At 44.9% G+C, this 20,089-nt stretch overlaps 1 long non-coding RNA gene across 1 annotated transcript in view; it reads left to right on the top strand.

The window, feature by feature from the left end:
* The first annotated feature begins 550 nt into the window (after positions 1 to 550).
* Positions 551 to 20,089, top strand: part of LOC141245898 (uncharacterized) — a 56,998-nt gene continuing 37,459 nt past the window's right edge. Inside the window, exon 1 of the long non-coding RNA XR_012309550.1 lies at positions 551 to 729. This is a non-coding gene — a long non-coding RNA (uncharacterized lncRNA). The remainder of the gene's footprint in view (positions 730 to 20,089) is intronic.

Here is a 20,089-nt window from a genome sequence, read left to right on the forward strand (position 1 = left end):
TCCGTCCGGGCCGATGCCACAGAATGCCAGCTGTCATTTAAGGGGATAATAAATATTTTTAATCTTGATTCAGGCGTCGCTCCCTAAACACTGGACCCCCGTGCCTAGTGGCGAATACGGACCTGTGGACTGTGCATATAGTGTACATGGATGTACACATGTGGGTGACTGTGCTGTGTGTCAGCGCAAGGATTTCCATATGTGTGGCTATATACACATTACTCCAGGATAAAGGCCTGGGAGAATAGCACTGGGGACTCTCTCAGCAGCCTGCTCTGTAGGCAGACTAGAATCCCCTCCATTCCAGCAGCCATGTCACTGATAAACTGTCTACAGCTGGTGCCTGCTGTGATAGCCTCCCCTTCAGAGGCTCCAGTCTGGTCACCTCTATTCAGAATGGAGACCTGTTGGAAGCCATATTCCACACACAGCAAAAGCAGCTTCCCTTCCTGGAGACAACAGCAATGAGAGCCGTGTGACGTGGAGGCTCCGCCCCTCCCGATGACGTCACCGCAGAGTCTAGCATCTCGAGCTAACGCCCGCAGAGGCAGTCGCTGGTATACTGCGTGCAGTACACAACGTATCTGGCGGGAGCGGGTGAGAGAGAGCGACCGTTACTACAGATACAGCGACATCCACTGCGAACAAGAAGACATCTTCTCATCTCCAGGAGACTGTGGCAGCTGGCAGGAGATGGCCATTCTATCAACACCTAAAATGGCGAGGCTGGTAAGTTACAAGATGGAGGCGCTGTGTGCTGATGGGCTGTGAGAAGAGCAGGCAATAGAACTTCCCTGCCTAATCAGCCCTGATGTTACTGAGTGGAAAAAAGCTTTAGAAATCATTTCTACTGTCCCTGTTTCCTGTGCTAATGAGGGCTTTGCCTAGTGGGTGTTAGGTCCCTCCTTCCCATGTTGTCAGGCCCCTGTTGGTGTGATAACATCATTTGCGCGAGCGACATCATCGCCGCTCATGCAAATCTCGCGCATGCGCCGCTCATTCCGGCAGCGTCACTGCATCTCTGAAGCCAGGTGTACAATTCCCCGCATCAGAGGCGCACTGCGCATGTTCGGAGGTTTAGAAGATGGTTTGCGCCTCTGATGCGGGGAAGCGTACACCCGGCCTCGGAGAAGCAGTGACGCTGCCGGAATGAGCGTCGCATGCGCAAGATTAGCATCAGCTGGCGATGACGCCGCTCGTGCAAATTATGTCATCACGCCAACAGGGGCGTGACAACATGGAAAGAGGGCTGACTAGTCTGGGGAACGAACGCCCTATCGACTAGTCAAACCTTCGTTAGCATAGGTAATGGGGAACTTGTGAATGTTTTTTAAACCTTATTTTCACTCAGTAACGTTATACGGGGCTGGTTAGGCAGGGAATTTGCTGATACATAGGTGAATGCTTCTGGGTTGGAGGGCATGGGGGACCTGACAGGTTCCCTTTAAGCATATTCACATAAGGGCAGCACGCTGCATTGTATTTTATTAATGTCATTTTTTTTGTGGTAAAACCTGTAAAAAAACAGAAAAAAATAAATTGCAGAATAAGAAACCTACTTCAGCATCGTGCTTGGGCTTCTGATCTTTTCTGACCTTAAAGCGCACCTGTCAGCAGGATTGTGCTCAGTAATCTACATACACTGTCAGGTGGGCGCCATTACCATGAATAATATGACACCTTGGCTGATGAAATCCATCCAGTGGTTCTTGTTTAACCCCTTCATGACCAGACCAGTTTCCATTTTTGTGTTTTCGTTTTTTGCTCCCCTTCTTCCCAGAGCCATAACTTTCTTATTTTTTGGTCACTATGGCCATGTGATGGCTTATTTTTTGCGGGACAAGTTGTGCTTTTGAACAGCACCACTGGTTTTACTACATCGTGTACTGGAAAACAGGAAAATTCCAAGTGCGGTGAAATTGCAAAAAAGTGCAGTTCCACAGTTGTTTTCTTGGGGTTTTGTTTCACCATGTCTGCTGAATGCTAAAACTGACCTACCATTATTATTCTCCTGGTCATTATGAGTTCGTAGACACCAAACAGGTATAGTTTTTTTACTTAAGTGGTGAAAAAAAATCCAAAGTTTGCTTAAAAAAAAAAAAAAAATGGCTCCATTTTCCGGGACCCATACCATCTCCATTTTTTACGATCTGGAGCTAGATGAGGGCTTATTTTTTGCGCGCCAAGCTGACGTTTTTATTGATACCATTTTGGGGTAGATCCAATGTTTTAATCGCGGTTATTGCAATGTTGCGGCGACCAAAAAAAAGTAATTATAGCATTTTGAATTTTTTTCACGTCACACCGTTTATCGATCGGATTAAATATTTTTTCATATTGATAGATCAAGTGATTCTGAATGTGGATATGTGTATGAGTGATTTTTTTTGTTTTATTGTGAATGGGGCGAAAGGGGGTGATTTAAACTTTAATATAATTTTTTTAATATTTTTAAACTTTTTTTACTTTACACTAGCTTCAATAGTCACAATGGGAGACTAGAAGCTGCAATTCTCTGATCGCCTTTGCTACACACAGGGGATGATCAGATCTCCTGTGTGTAGCAGAAATGCTCACCTGCTATGAGCGCCGACCACAATCTGGCAATGACAATAGCTAGGGTCTCCTGCAGACCTGGGTTGTCATGCCAACCTATCGGCGACCCACGATCATGTAACACGGTCGCCGATGTGCGGAGCCAACGACACGCTTCCGGGAAGCGCGAGTTAAATGCCGCTGTCAGAGATTGAGAGCAGAATTTAACTACACTGTGTTCCAAATTATTATGCAAATAATATTTTCTCAGATTTTCCCAAATTACCTATATGAATTGCAGTCATTGTAATTTTCCAGTCAAATAACTATTAGAGTACAATTGAAAGGTTTTTGTACAAACTGCCTATGATAACAGTATAGTTTTAAAAAATAAAAAACTCAACTGCACTCAAAATGCATGTTCCAAATTATTATGCACAGCAGAGTTTTCAACCTTTTCATTTTAATAAAGAACAAAAAATTGTCATTTTTGAAATTATAAGCATTAGCAGGTTATTACAAACTGAAATCAAACAGTTTTCAACTCAAAACTTTATTCTAGGTGATGTTACATTTGCACATAGGACCGCTTGTTCGAAAGGAGCTTCTGAACTTTTTCATCCATTGAATTTGTCAGGTTTTGGATGGTTTCTGCTTCCAATTGTTTTGCCTGAGGACAGAATACCCTCCCAGAGCTGTTGCTTAGATGTGAACTGCCTCCCGCCATCATAGACACTCCTTTTGATGATGCCCCAGAGGTTCTCAATGGGGTTGAGGTCAGGGGAGCATGGGTGCCACACCATTAGTTTGTCCCCTTTTATGCCCATAGCAGCCAGAGATGCAGATGTGTTATGTGCAGCATGAGACGGGGCATTATCATGCATGAAATGATCTCGATGGTCCAGATGGATGGATTGGAGGATGGCTGGTTGATGGACACCCCATGCAAACACGGCTACGGCGCTAACAAGGAGGAGGTGGAGTAATGTTTTGGGCTGGAATCATGGGGAGAGAGATTGACGGCCCTTTTAGGATCCCTGAAGGGGTAAAGATGAACTCCATAATGTATGTTGAGTTTCTCAAACAGCACTTCCTTCCATGGTTCAAGAAGAAGAACCGTGCATTCCGCAGCAAGATCATTTTCATGCATGATAATGCCCTTTCTCATGCTGCACATAACACATCTGCATCTCTGGCTGATATGGGCATAACAGTGGACAAACTTATGGTGTGGCACCCATGCTCCCCTGACCTCAACCCCATTGAGAACCTCTGGAGCATCATCAAAAGGAGTGTCTATGATGGTGGGAGGCAGTTCACATCTAAGCAACAGCTCTGGGAGTCTATTCTGTCCTCAGGCAAAACAATTGGAAGCAGAAACCATCCAAAACCTGACAAATTCAATGGACGAGAGAGTTCAGAAGCTCCTTTCGAACAAGCGGTCCTATGTGCAAATGTAACATCCCCTAGAATAAAGTTTTGAGTTGAAAACTGTTTCAATTGTACTCTAATAGTTATTTGACTGGAAAATTACAATGACTGCAATTCATATAGGTAATTTGGGAAAATCTGAGAAAATATTATTTGCATAATAATTTGGAACACTGTGTAGTTAACAGCCACGGGGGGGGGGATCGCTATTCCACCCGCAGCTGTTGCGGGCACATGTCAGCTGTATATATCAGCTGTCGTGTACCTGGAAAGCTGCGGGCTCAGTGCTGGAGCTCGCACCAAACAGGGGGTTCTCACGTTTGTCATACTATTATGGCACACGTCAAAAAGGGGTTAATTTTTACTTATAGTTTGGAGATGATGATATGCTCGTGCTCTGGGACAGCCTGTAGGGTGGGCTCTATCTGGTGCTCTGCTTATACAGTCAGCTATATGCTCTTATGACAGGTCACTGATCGTTCAGTTACCTGCCTCCTATTTTACATGTTATATACATAATGTGGGGTTAGAAAAAACAAACAAATCAAGCAAAATGGCGCCCGCACAGGCACAATAGCATCTATCGCTTGGCCATAGATGCTACTGTGCACGTGCCGTGGCCATTTTGTTGGAGCAAAAGAAAAATTTGTCTCCAGAAAAATGGCCACGTCACGTGCGCAGTGGCATCTATCAGCAATCGAGGCTCTTAATCTGCGCAAGCCCCGCCCACTGGTGGCTGGCTCTTGCGCATATTGAGAGCATCACTTGGCGATAGATACTATTGCAATTGCTCCGCTGTCATTTTGTTGGAGCAAAAAATCTGGCTCCAGCAAAATGGCCACAGCACGTGAGCAGTTGAATCTATCGGCAAGCGATGCTCTTACTTTGCGCAGGCCTTGCCTACTGGTGGGCGCCGCTTGCGCAGAATAAGAGGATCACTTGCCGATAGATGCTACTGCACTTGCGCCGCAGACATTCTGCTGGAGAATAATTTTTTTACTCCAACAAAATGGCCGTGGCATGAGATAGATGCGCCTGCGCGAGCGCCATTTTGATTGATGTCATTTTTTTCCCCCCATAATGTATACACTATGTAAATTAAAAATTGGAGACATGTCAGTGATCGATCAGTGAGCTGTCATAAGAGCATACAGATGTAAGCAGAGCACCAGATAGAGCCCACCTCACAGACTGCCCCGGAGCACGAGCATATCATTATCTCCAAACTGAAAGTAAAAATTACACAAGAACCACGGGACGGATTTCATTAACCAAGGTATCATTTTAATGTGTGTAACAGCGCCAACCTGACAGTGTATGTAGTTTACTTAGCACAATCCTGCTGACAGGTTAATTTTCAAGGAGTTGTCTGCTCTAAATCATTAAGTCTGCAGTCACTCTGTGTGCCTGCAGACTTCTGAATCCCCACAGAGCACAAGGTTTAAAAAACATTTATATGGTCCTCATTTCCTATGCTAATCAGGGATTCGACTAGTGGGTGTTAGTTGCTCCCAGAAGAGTCAGCCTCCTTTCCATGTTATCACGCCCGTGTTGGCGTGATAATTTGCCGCTCATTCTGGCAGCGTCACTGCATCTCTGAAGCCAGGTGTATGCTTCTCCGCATCAGAGGCGCACTGTGCATGTTCGGAAGTTTAGAAGATGACTTCCGTACATGTGCAGTGTGCCTCTGTAGCCAAGAAGCGTACACCCGGCCTCAGAAAAGCAGTGACGGTGCCGGAATGAGCGGCGCATGTGCAAGATTTCCATGAGCGACAATGACGCCGCTCGTGCAAATTATGTAATCATGCCCCATCAACTAGTCAAAGCCCTCATAAGCATAGGCAATGGGGAGCATGTGAATGTTTTGTAAACTTTGTTTTCACTCAGTAATGTTATACGGGGCTGGTTAGGCAGGGAAGTTGCTGATACATAGGTGAATGCTGCTGGGTTGGAGGGTATAGGGGATGTGACAGGTTGCCTTTAAGCTTACTCACATAAGAGCAGCGCACTGTTTTGTATTTTATTAATGTAATTTTCTTTGTCGTAAAACCCGTAAAAAACCCCAGAAAAAATAAATTGCCGAAAAAGAAATCTACTTCAGCATCGTGCTTATGCCTCTGATCTTTTCTGACTTTAAAGCGCACCTGTCAGCAGGATTGTGATTGTGTGCCCACACTGTCAGGTGGGCGCCATTACACTGATTAAAATGATACCTTGTTTGACGCTTGGCGATAGATAATACTGCTCATGGTCTGCGGCCATTTTGTTGGAGCAAAAAAAATTAGTCTTCAGCAAAATTGCTGCATCGTGTGGGCAGTTGCATCTATCAACAAGCGATGCTTTTAATCTGCGCAAGGTGGGCGGCGCTTGCCCAGTTTGAGAGCATCTCTTGGTGATAGATACTACTGCACACGCACCACTGCCAATCTGGCTCCAGCAAAACGGCCACGGCGCATGCTCAGTTGCACATATCAGCAAGCAATGCTCTTAATTTTATCATTTTAATCAGCGTAACGCTGCCAACCTGACAGTGTATGTAGTTTACTTAGTACAATCCTACTGACAGGTGCACTTTAAAGGGGTTGACAACTCTAAATCTATAAGTCTGCAGTCCCTCTATGTAACTGCAGACTTATGAATCCCTCAGAGCACACACTGTGAGCTGCGGGGATTCGCCTGTGTCTGAGCCATATGCGTTATACATACTCCTGGCCAGATTCCGACTAGTGGGTGTGGCTTCGCTTCATGCACTTGCATAAAGTGAGGCTGCGCCCCAACTAGTGACTCGACTGTTCAGTGAGCGTGGCTTATATGTAAAGATGGTCTGAGATCAGTGGCCCAAAGTCATTTAACCCTTGAAAAACACCAGTTACTGGCTATTTGCCCCCTTTGATGGCAGTTCTCATGCCCAGAGCATATTTAAACGGGCTAGAATGACCTGAACTTGATGCGCCCATCACTATGTATGTAATGGTGGTCAGAGATCAGTGACCCAAAGTCATTTAACCCTTGAAAAACACCAATTATTTATTCAAATATGTGAAAATTGGTTATATCTCCACTTTGATGTCAGTTTTGATACCCAAAACTTATTTTGGCCAGGCTGGAGTGACTTGTATTTGATGCGGGCAATCACTATGTAATGGTGGTGTGAGATCAGGGGCCCAAAAACACTTAACCCCACTGCCCACTTTGATGCCCATTTTTGTGCCATTGTTATAACTTTTGTAGCTGCTCTTAATTGTATTCTAATCAGGGCACCTCGCTGCATTGTATTATATTAATGCATTTTTTTTTGTCAAAGCGCACCTGTCAGAAAGATTGTGCTCAGTAAACCACATACACGGTCAGGTGAGCGACATTAAACTGATTAAAATGATGAAATCCATTCTGTGGTTCTTGTGTAATGTTTACTTTCAGTTTGGAGATAATAATATGCTCGTGATCAGGGACGGCCTGAGGAGCCTCCTATTTTACATAATGCATCCATTAGTGCGGGGTAAAATAAGAGTCAGGTCAGTGAAGGCACAGTGACCTGTAATAAGAGCATACAGATGAATATGTAAGCAGAGCACCAGATAGAGCGCCCCCCCCCCACAGGCCGCCCCGAAGCACGAGCATATCATTATCTCCAAACTGAAAGTAAAGACTACACAAGAACCACAGGACGGATTTCATCAACCAAGGTATAATTTTAATCAGTTTAATGTCGCCCACCTGACAGTGTATGTGGTTAAGGCTGTGTGCCCACGATGCCTCCCAGCCTATGGCCCCGATGCTGCGGAGGGGCCGCATGCGGATATTCAAATGAGCGGCACCTTTTTTTTTTACCTACGGACTTTCCCCATAGAGGTTAGGTCTATGGGGAAAGCCTGCAAGCGGACCTGCAACTGAAATTGACATGCTACGGTCTGGAAAGACGCGCCACATGTCAGTTTCCGTGAGTGAGCCACAGACGCATAGTAGACATAGAATTTCTAGAAATGCCATCCACTGTACTGTAACATTTGTCTCCTGCTTATTTGACGCTGCATAAGTCCGCAGCGTCAAACCTGCAGCGGCTCCGGATCGTGGGCACACAGCCTACTGAGGACAGTCCTGTTGACAGGTGCGCTTTAAATCTGTAAAAAACAGAAAAAAATAAATTACCTAATAAGAAACTGCCTAATAAGAAACCAACTGCAGCATCGTGCTTCACACAGCTTCATACTACTACAGTGGTGGCCAAAAGTATTGTCACCCCTAAAATTCTGTCAGATAATACTCAGTTTCTTCCTGAAAATGATTGCAATCACAAATTCTTTGGTATTATTCTCTTCATTTAATTTGCTTGCAAGGAAAAAACACAAAAGAGAACGAAGCAAAAATCAAATCATTGATCATTTCACACAAAACTCCACGGTATGCGTGGCCCCCTCAACCCCCAATCCTAGGATGCGTGGCTCCCTCATCCCCCAATCCTGAGATGAGTGTCCCTGTCATCCCCCAATCCTGGGATGCGTGGCCCCGTCATCCCCCAATCCTGGGATGCGTAGCCCCCTCATCTCCCAATCCTGAGATGAGTGGCCCCCTCATCCCCCAATCCTGGTATACGTGGCCCCCTCATCCCCCAATCCTGGTATGTGTGGTCCCCTCATCCCTTTCACGCTGCACACATACAAAAAAATAAACATTTATACTCACCTTTCTTCTCTGTGCTCCAGCGCTGCGGTGTCCTGTTCTTCTGAGGAGTGCGGCGCCGGAGTACGCACGTGCCCATACTTCGCTGTCCTGTGCCATTTTGCTGAAGACACACTGAAAATGTGTCTTCAGTAAAATGGCACCGGATAGCGCTATACGCATACGCCGACTACGACACCTTCACTCCTGCCCTGGTCTCTGGCGAGAAGAGAGGTGCTGTGGCAACGCTCCTCCCGGTCAGGTAAGTATGTAAGTATGGCGCCGGAGATCGTGGTATGCGTTCAGTGTCTTTTCATACTGCGAACTTTGGCGCCATATACTCCTCTTACCTGTAACAGCTCCATGCATTTATCTGTCTGGAGCCAGACTGCGCAGGCGTGTCTAGCTTGTGCAGTCTATAGAGGCTTCAGACAGAGGGACGCTTGTAGTGTTATATTATAGATACACATGCACAGCTTCACACTATAAGGTATGATAGTAGTGTGACGCTGTGCCTGTGTATATAACATCTAGTGGGGAGTTCACACTATAAACTATAAAGTGTTTACATAGCTCTATACTATATACTATTATATATTATATACCTCGTCGTGTAAAGCTGTGCATGTGTATATAATATATAATGAAGCGTTCACACTACATACCATAAAATGTATACATATCACTATACTATATACAAGAGCATCTCACTAAATTAAAATGTCATCAAAATGTTAATTTCAGTTCTTCAATACAAGAAGTGAAACTTATAGAGTCATTAAAAACAGAGTGATCTATTTCAAGTGTTTATTTCTGTTAATGTTGATGATTATGGCTTACAGCCAATGAAAACACAAAAGTTATTATTTCAGTAAATTAGAATAATTAACAAAAAACAAGCTTTTAAAAATGTCCCTTAGTCTGTTTCAGTAGGCTCCACAATCATGGGGAAGACTGCTGACTTGACAGTTGTCGAAAAGACAGTCATTGACAAACTCCACAAGGAGGGTAAGCCACAAAAGGTCATTGCTAAAGAAGCTGTCTTTTTACACACTGCTGTATCCAAGCATATTAATGAAAAGTTGCGTGGAAGGAAAACGTGTGGTAGATAAAGGTGCACTAGCAACCGGGATAACCGCAGCCTTGAAAGGATTTTTAAGAAAAGGCTATTCAAAAATTTGGGGGAGATTCACAAGGAGTGGACTGCTTCAAGAGCCACCACACACCGACGTATCCAGGACATGGGCTACAAGTGTCGCATTCCTTGTGTCAAGCCACTCATGACCAATAGACAACGCCAAAAGCGTCTTACCTGGGCCAAGGAGAAAAAGACCTGGACTGTTGTCAGTGGTCTAAGGTGTTGATTTCAGATGATAGTAAATTTTGCATTTCATTTGGAAATCAAGGTCTCAGGAGTCTGGAGGAAGAGTGGGGAGGCCACAATCCAAGCTGCTGGAGGTCTAGTGTGAAGTTTCCACAATCAGTGCTGGTTTGGGGAGCAATGTCATCTGCTGGTGCAGGTACACTGTGTTTTATCAAGACCAAAGTCAGCGCAGCCGTCTGCCAGGATATTTTATAGCACTTCATGCTTCCCTCTGCCGACAAGCTTTTAAGAGTTGAAAATTTCTCCAGCAGGACTTGGCACCTGTCCACACTGCCAAAAGTATCAATACCTGGTTTAAAAACAACAGTATGGCTGCGTGCACACGATGCTTTTTTCATGCGTTTATGCTGCGGATTTTCCGCTGCTTAAACGCATCAAAAACGCATGGTAATCCGCACCCCATGGTCCCCAATGGCATTCCGCAATGTCAATGCACATGCTGCGGATTTTTCCGCAGCGTTTCTGCAGCGCAAATAAATCCGCAGCATGTTCATTAATTTTGCGGAAGCGCCGCCATTGACTTGCATTGAGACGCATATAATGCGCGTCTGTACATTTATACAAGCGGATTATATGCGTCTCTATGTGCGGATGGTACCCAGTTCTGGAGGAGAGGAGACTCTCATCCAGACCTGGGTACCATTGTACCTGTAAAAAAAAGAATAAAATAATAAATAAAGTTTATATTCACCTGTCCGGCGGCCCCTGCAGCGCTTCTCCTTCCAGGACCTGAGATGACGTCGCGGTCATGTGACCGCAGGCTGTCTCGCGAGATGCCGGCAACCCGGAAGAAGCCAGGACGAGCGCGACAGCACACGCGGCGGGGGATCGGGGGTGAGTATAGCTTTATTTTTTTATTTTTACGGTCACACTATGTAAATCCATGCCTTTTGCATGGATTTAAATTGTGTGACCTAGTTGTCAAGCACTTTCCAAGTGATGCTATCGCTTGGAAAGTGCTCGTCAGTCCGCATGCAGAAACACATGCGTTAACGCATGTGGGTACGCATGTGAATCCGCATGTATTCTGCAGGAAAAACGCATGCACAATCTGCATGCGTTTTTTCTGCCAGGGAGATGCAGAAATGCTGCAGAAATTTTCTGCTTCATTTCTGCATCGTGGGCACATAGCCTATCACTGTGATTGATTGGCCAGCAAACTCGCCTGACCTTAACCCCATAGGCAATCTATCGGGTATTATCAAGAGGAGGATGAGATACACCAGACCCAACAATGCAGACGAGCTGAAGGCTGCTATCAAAGCAACCTGGGCTTCCATAACACCTCAGCAGTGCCACAGGCTGATCGCCTCCATGCCACATTGCCGCATTGATGCAATAATTGAGCCCCGACCAAGTACTGAGTGCATTCACTGAACATACATTTCAGTAGGCCAGCATTTTGGATTTTAAATTAATTTTTCAAGACGGCGTTATGAAGTATTCTAATTTACTGAGATAATGACTTTTGTATAATGATTGTCTGTAAGCCATAATCATCAACATTAACAGAAATAAACACTTGAAATAGATCACTCTGTTTGTAATGACGCTATATAATATATGAGTTTCACTTTTTGTATTGAAGAACTGAAATAAATTAACTTTTTGATGATATTCTAATTTAGTGAGAAGCACTTGTATACAGTGCTGAGCATAAGTGAGTACACCCCCTGTATTATCAGTACATTATTTTTACAATGCTCAGCATAAGGGCGGTTTCATGCGTCTGGATATTTCCGGGACTGGAAAAACCCATATCGGAGATATACATATCCGGTGTGTCTGTGTGTGTCACACTTGTGGCGCATCAGGATCACCCGTACCGGCGCCTGGGAATCAGTGTACAGTTCCCAAGCCCTGGGTGCTATATTCTGCCCTCATCATTGTTCTTTGCTCGCGCTGTGATCAGCACGAGCAAGAGACAAAGTTGGGTGTAGTAGTGTCTGCTCCTACAGTGTCTCAGTGTAAAATAAGATTAAAATAATAAAATACATTTACTCGCCTGTCACCACACGTACTGGACACACTGACATGTGAAAGAGCCCTAAGTAGGTACTCCCCCTTATTATTGGTACATTATATATACAGCACTCAGCTTAAGTAAGTACACCCCTCTATTATCAGAACATTATATACAAAGTGCTCAGTGTGTGTACACCCGTTTATTATTAGTACTTTATATAGCACTCAGCATAATTGAGTACACCCCCATATTATCAGTGCATTATATATACAGCAATCAGCATAAGTGAGTACAAACCCTGTATTATCAGTATATTATATAGAGTGCTTAGAGTAAGTGAGTGCACCCCCTGTATTTTCACAAAATTATATATAAAGCTCTCAGAATAAGTGAGCACACTCCTGTATTATCAATACATTATACATAAAGTACAGACCAAAAGTTTGGACACACCTTCTCATTTAAAGATTTTTCTGTATTTTCATGACTTTGAAAATTGTACATTCACACTGAAGGCATCAAAACTATGAATTAACACATGTGGAATTATATACTTAACAAAAAAGTGTGAAACAACTGAAAATATATCTTATATTCTAGGTTCTTCAAAGTAGCCACCTTTTGCTTTGATCACTGCTTTGCACACTCTTGGCATTCTCTTGATGAGCTTCAAGAGGTAGTCACCGGAAATGGTTTTCACTTCACAGGTGTGCCCTGTCAGGTTTAATAAGTGGGATTTCTTCTTGCCTTATAAATGGGGTTGGGACCATCAGTTGTGTTGTGCAGAAGTCAGGTGGATACACAGCTGATAGTCCTACTGAATAGACTGTTAGAATTTGTATTATGGCAAGAAAAAAGCAGCTAAGTAAAGAAAAACGAGTGGCCATCATTACTTTAAGAAATGAAGATCAGTCAGTCCGAAAAATTGGGCAAACTTTGAAAGTGTCCCCAGGTGCAGTTGCAAAAGCCATCAAGCGCTACAAAGAAACTGGCTCACATGAGGACCGCCACAGGAAAGGAAGACCAAGAGTCACCTCTACTTCTGAGGATAAGTTTATCCGAGTCACCAGCCTTAGAAATCGCAGGTTAACAGCAGCTCAGATTAGAGACCAGGTCAATGTCACACAGAGTTCTAGCAGCAGACACATCTTTTCAACAACTGTTAAAAGGAGACTTTGTGCAGCAGGCCTTCATGGTAAAATAGCTGCTAGGAAACCACTGCTAAGGACAGGCAACAAGCAGAAGAGACAAGTTTGGGCTAAAGAACACAAGGAATGGACATTAGACCAGTGGAAATCTGTGCTTTGGTCTGATGAGTCCAAATTTGAGATCTTTGGTTCCAACCACCGTGTCTTTGTGCGACGCAGAAAAGGTGATCGGATGGACTCTACATGCCTGGTTCCCACCGTGAAGCATTGAGGAGGAGGTGTGATGGTGTGGGGGTGCTTTGCTGGTGACACTGTTGGGGATTTATTCAAAATTGAAGGCATACTGAACCAGCATGGCTACCACAGCATCTTGCAGCGGCATGCTATTCCATCCGGTTTGCGTTTAGTTGGACCATCATTTATTTTTCAACAGGACAATGACCCCAAACACACCTCCAGGCTGTGTAAGGGCTATTTGACCAAGAAGGAGAGTGATGGGGTGCTACGCCAGATGACCTGGCCTCCACAGTCACCAGACCTGAACCCAATCGAGATGGTTTGGGGTGAGCTGGACCGCAGAGTGAAGGCAAAAGGGCCAACAAGTGCTAAGCATCTCTGGGAACTCCTTCAAGATTGTTGGAAGACCATTTCCGGTGACTACCTCTTGAAGCTCATCAAGAGAATGCCAAGAGTGTGCAAAGCAGTCATCAAAGCAAAAGGTGGCTACTTTGAAGAACCTAGAATATAAGACATATTTTCAGTTGTTTCACACTTTTTTGTTAAGTATATAATTCCACATCTGTTAATTCATAGTTTTTATGCCTTCAGTGTGAATGTACAATTTTCATAGTCATGAAAATACAGAAAAATCTTTAAGTGAGAAAGTGTGTCCAAACTTTTGGTCTGTACTGTATATACAGTATATATATATATATATATATATATATATATATATATATATATATATATACACACACACACATACAGCGCTTAGCATAAGTGAGTACACCCCTGTATTATCAGTACATCCTATATAATGCTGGACTCGTCTTTCTTTCCAAAGCCGGGATGGGCGGAGACTGCTCAGTGTGGCGCCGGAGTCAGCACGTGCGCATACCGCACTACGGCGCCATTTTATTGAAGACACTGTGCTTGCGAATTCGCAGATACAGTGTCTTCAACAAAATGGAGCTGGATATCGCAGGATGCGCACGTGTCTACTCCTGCACCATTTTATTGAAGAATTCTACTACAACATCAGTATAGCAGTGCTTACAAGCCGGCCATCACCATTATCCTTATAGTCAGCTTGTGCGCACTGCTATGTTGACGTTGGAGTACATTACTTCAATAAAATAGGCGCTGTTTTATTGAAGACACTGTGTATGCAAATTTGCAGACCCAGTTTCTTTAAAAAAATGGTGCAGGATAGCGCTGTATGTGCACATGCTGACTCCAGCGCCATTAAAGGGGTTGTCCAGTACTTTATATTACCCCCCCCCCCCCAATGTATCCCCCCGGGTCCCCTAAGGATTTTTGTAATTACCTTATGTTGCAGATACTGCCTGTGAGCAGCACGATCACTGGCCGCTCACAGGCATGACGTGAACCCCGACTACAGCCGGCTCTGACATCCGCTGATGTCACGACAAGTGCTGGCAGCAGCCAGGGGTCTCTGTCTTCTGCGTTCCGCGGTGGATGCCAGGCTGTGAGCGGGGTTACCCTCTACCCGCGTCACACCCAGCATCTACTGTGTGCTCTGCCTCTCCCCATTCATTGGGAAAGCGCGCGGTGGATGCTGGGTGTGACACGGGGTAGCCCCGCCCACAACCCAGCAGCCACCGCGGGGACCGCATCACTGATGTCACTCCTCACTTGTTGTGATGTCAGCGCGGGGTCACGTGATGCCTGTGAGCGGCCAAGGATAGCACCGCTCACAGGTAGAAACAGCAACCTAAGGTATTTACAAAAATCCTTAGGGGCCCCGGGGGGGGGATCCATTGTGGGGTAATAAAAAGTACTGGACAACTTCTTTAATAAAATTAAAAATGTACCAGTAAAAATGCTTGCCACGTGGGCGTAGAACGTGTTTAATAGCTAGTGCAATATATAGTGAGGCATTCACACTATAAGCTATACAGTTTATACATAGCTCTATACTGTCATATAGTAGATGCCTCGTTGTGTGAAACTGTGCCTGTGTATATAATATATAGTGGGTAGTTCACACTTTATATTGTATACATAGTAATACGCTATACTATCATATAGTATATACCTTGTATATAGTATAGAGCTCCGTAGATCACTACTAGCTTCACGATCACCCAATTAAGATTATTAGCTGCCACCACCAATCAGTTCCGGTCGATTGGATGCCTTATAGGTAGCGTGTGGCTTTGGGGGAGGAACGATTACAGAGCAAAAGAAACAGAACTATTACATTTTATATTTAATCCAAAGGGAGACAGTGTTTATGAAAAAATATACAAAAGATTTTACAAAGGGAGACAAAACAATACAGCATATACAGTTACAGAAATAAAAGGGATTAACAGAAAAGCTTACTATACCGATCGCAGAGACGATTCAGTTTAGATGAAGGAAAGCGCTTCGATTTGACTGTTAAGGAACGTGGCCCTTGCTTACACGAAAATATGTATCTTCCAGCATGAGCGAAGATCAATATTCGGCTTGATCTTTTATGCCTGATTGGGCCCTGCCCACACACTCCCCTGTGATGATGTCACGTGGGCTGGTCTGCGCCCTTCATGTTTTTTTTTAAATCTCTTAATTTCTGTGATATCTCCTCGCTCGATGATCGCAGAAGTTAGCAAGTGAATCCATATTTTTTATTGTGATTTTACTTTTCCTTAGAGATCAAACATGACATGGCTGCTTTCAGTTATCTTTGCCCTGTTGCGTTACAGCTCAACGGCAGGGCTCGCAGATATGGAAAAATATGCATACTGTTCCCCACATAGCCCCGCTGCTAAAAATATAGGTCCCATCACAATCAGAATTATAGAAATTCCCCTATTCCACACTTACTTTCGGTACCTAAAAGTCTGGAGATTAAACGCATTTGCAACTGGAAATGACCCGGCTATTCTCAGGAGTGTGATAGATTCCCTTTGAAGCCTAAGGAGATGTTTCCTATCTCTCTCAGGTGTCATAATGGTTACCTTTACACAACTCATTCAGTCTCTAGTCCAAGGGTCCTCAAACTTTTTAAACACGGGGCCAGTTCACTGTCCCTCAGACTATTGGAGGGCTGGAATATAGTTTTTTTAAAAAAAAACTATGAACAAATTCCTATGCACACTGCACATATCTTATTTTGATGTAAAAAAACAATACAGGAACAAATACAATATTTAAAATGAAGAACAAGTAAAGTTAGATAAACCGGTATTTCAATAGGCAAGTAAATGTCCCCAATAGACACCATAGGCCCCAATAGGCAGGTAAATATCCCCAATAGGCAGCATAGGTCCCCAATAGGCAGGTAAATATCCCCAATAGGCAGCATAGGTCCCCAATAGGCAGGTAAATGTCCCCAATAGGCAGGTAAATGTCCCCAATAGGCAGCATAGGTCCTCAATGGGGAGGTAAAAGTCCCCAATAGGCAGCATAGGTCCTCAATGGGCAGGTAAATGACCCCAATAGGCAGCATAGGTCCTCAATAGGCAGGCTATTTCCCCCTTATAATGCCCCATGCAGGCTGTTCCCCCCTTATAATGCCCCATGCAGGATGTCACCCCCCATATAATGCCCCATGCATGATGTCCCTTTCTCCCACCATATAATGCCCCATGCAAGATATCACTCCCCTGTCTTTATAATGTCCCATGCAGGATGTCACCCCCCCATATAATGCCCCATGCAGGATGTCACTCCCCTGTCGTTATAATGCCCCATTCCGGGTGTCACCCCCATATAATGCCCCATGCAGGATGTCCCTTTCTCCCACCATATAATGCCCCATGCAAGATATCACTCCCCTGTCTTTATAATGCCCCATGCAGGATGTCACCCCCCCCATATAATGCCCCATGCAGGATGTCACTCCCCTGTCGTTATAATGCCCCATGCAGGATGTCACCCCCCCATATAATGCGCCACGCAGGATATCACTCCCCTGTCGTTATAATGCCCCTTTCAGGATGTCACCCCCCATATAATACCCCATGCAGCATGTCACTCCCCCATATAATACCCCATGCAGGATGTCACCCCCCCATATAATGCCCCATGCAGCATGTCACCCCCCCATATAATGCCCCATGCAGGATATCACTCCCTTGTTGTTATAATGCCCCATTCAGGATGTCACCCCCCCCATATAATGCCCCATGCAGGATGTCACTCCCCTGTTGTTATAATGCCCCATTCAGGATATCATCCCCCCATATAATGCCCCATGCAGGATGTCACTCCCCTGTCGTTATAATGCCCCATGCAGGATGTCACCCCCCCCCCATATAATGCCCCATGCAGGATGTCACTCCCCTGTCGTTATAATGCCCCATTCAGGATATCATCCCCCCATATAATGCCCCATGCAGGATGTCACTCCCCTGTCGTTATAATGCCCCATGCAGGATGTCACCCCCCCCCCCCATATAATGCCCCATGCAGGATGTCACTCCCCTGTCGTTATAATGCCCCATTCAGGATGTCACCCCCCCATATAATGCGCCACGCAGGATATCACTCCCCTGTCGTTATAATGCCCCTTTCAGGATGTCACCCCCCCCATATAATACCCCATGCAGCATGTCACTCCCCCATATAATGCCCCATGCAGCATGTCACCCCCCCATATAATGCCCCATGCAGCATGTCACTCCCCCATATAATGCCCCATGCAGCATGTCACTCCCCCATATAATGCCCCATGCAGCATGTCACCCCCCCATATAATGCCCCATGCAGGATATCACTCCCCTGTCGTTATAATGCCCCATTCAGGATGTCACCCCCCCCATATAATGCCTCATGCAGCATGTCACCCCTCCCCCATATAATGCCCCATGCAGGATGTCACCCTTAATATTATGTCCCATGCCTCCATACATTAAAAAAAAAATGCAATTCTCACCTCCCTCCTCCTCACCTGCTGCAGCTGCTCAATTCCGGACTCCAGCGTTGCCGGCCTCATCCTGCTCTGCGCTGCCTGTGATGGCTCAGGGGAGGGCACGGTGTAAAGACGTCACCGCACCCTCTGACCTGACACGTCACAGGGAGCATGCTCCAGGAAGACAGTGGATCTGCGGAGGCACGAGAGGTAAGTATCCGGCTGCCGGGGCCATGAGCAAGCGGGGGGAAGGGCGGGCGCTGGCACCGCTCTCCTCTGCCCCCAGCTCGGCGGGCCGGATAAAAATCCTCCGCGGGCCGTAGTTTGAGGACCCCTGCTCTAGTCCATATGTTTCAAGGTGTCTATTCATCGCATGTGTCTTTTACTAAGGGCTCCATTTCTTATGGTAATTAGCCTGAATAATTAAGTTTGGCACTTCTTGTGTGCACTGCCACTTTACATTGAAGCAGCTTTTTAGATTGTCAGCTTTACTCCTTACTATGGTATAGGGTTTGTGGGGATGAGGGGCTTGGAGAGAGAGATATTTTTTATATTTCCTGACAAATAGTATACAGTATGGAGCTATGTATACAATATGTAGTATATAGTGTGAACTCCCCACTATATATTATATGCACAGGCACAGCTTTACACAATGAGGTATATACTATGTGATAGTATGTGGTATAGCACTTTGTATACAAGATATAGTGTGAATGCCCCACTAAATATGATGTACACATGCAAAGCTTCACTCTGAGCTATATACTATACAATAATATATAGTATAGAGTATGTATACATTAGTATATAGTGTGAACTCCCCACTGCATATTATATACACAGGTACAGTTTTACACTACGAGGTGTCTACTAGATGATGGTATATAGCAATGTTTCCCAAACTCCAGTCCTCATGGCCCCCACAGGTCATGTTTTCAGGATCTTCTTAGTATTGCACAGGTGATGGAATTACTATCAAGGCATCATGAATTCTCTAACCTGTGCAATACTAAGGAGATCCTGAAAACATGACCTGTGGGGGCCATGAGGACTGGAGTTTGGGAAACACTGGTATATAGTATAGTGCTATGTATACATTATATGGTATGTAGTGTGAACTCCCCACAATAGTGATGGTCCGAGTCAAAATCAGGTCACTTTAACTTGTCTCAAGCATTAGAACTGGTATTTTTAGGGGTTAAATTACTTTGGTTCACTGATCTCACACCACTGTTACACATATAGGGATGCCCTTCATCAAACATAAATTCTCTAGCCCAGCTTAAACGGGTTCTGTGCATCAGGACTGACATCAAAGTCGGCAATTAGCTTATTTTTACAGATTTGCATAAGTTACTTTTTTTAATTGGTTAAAGGGGTACTCCGGGGAGATAAAAAAAAAAAAAGTTGTACTGTTCCTGCACTCATACACTATAAAGATGATATGCCCAGCGCGCTATAATAATCTTTATAACTCCTGCTCCCTGCTAGTAGCCCTGTGAATGAGACATTATCAAGGGGCTGCTATTAGAAGCTGTGAGCAGGCGATGCCCTCGACATGTCCCCTCACCTGGGACTGCAGACAGGGAGACATTATGGGGCTGGTGTGACAGGCGCTGCTTTTCACTGCACTGCTCACCCCTCTGTCTGGGACATTACAGCAGTGTGCAGCTCCTCGCTGTTATTACCCAGTCTAATAGTTGTTTCCCTGCCGACAACGGGAGTTGCCTCGCCTCCTCTCCTCAGGCTACCTGTTCCCTACATGCGGGAGCAGCACTTAGTGTATGATGTAATGACCCAGGCGGGAGGGGGTAGCAGTGAAAGAGCAGATCCTGTCACGGAATTAAAAGGGTTAAAAAGATTATGTATCTGCACTGGGCATC

The sequence above is a fragment of the Phyllobates terribilis genome, unplaced genomic scaffold, assembly GCF_046119375.1.
Source record: "Phyllobates terribilis strain yellow unplaced genomic scaffold, ASM4611937v1 Scaffold_2236__1_contigs__length_151205, whole genome shotgun sequence".
In the NCBI taxonomy this organism is placed as follows: Eukaryota; Metazoa; Chordata; class Amphibia; order Anura; family Dendrobatidae; genus Phyllobates; species Phyllobates terribilis.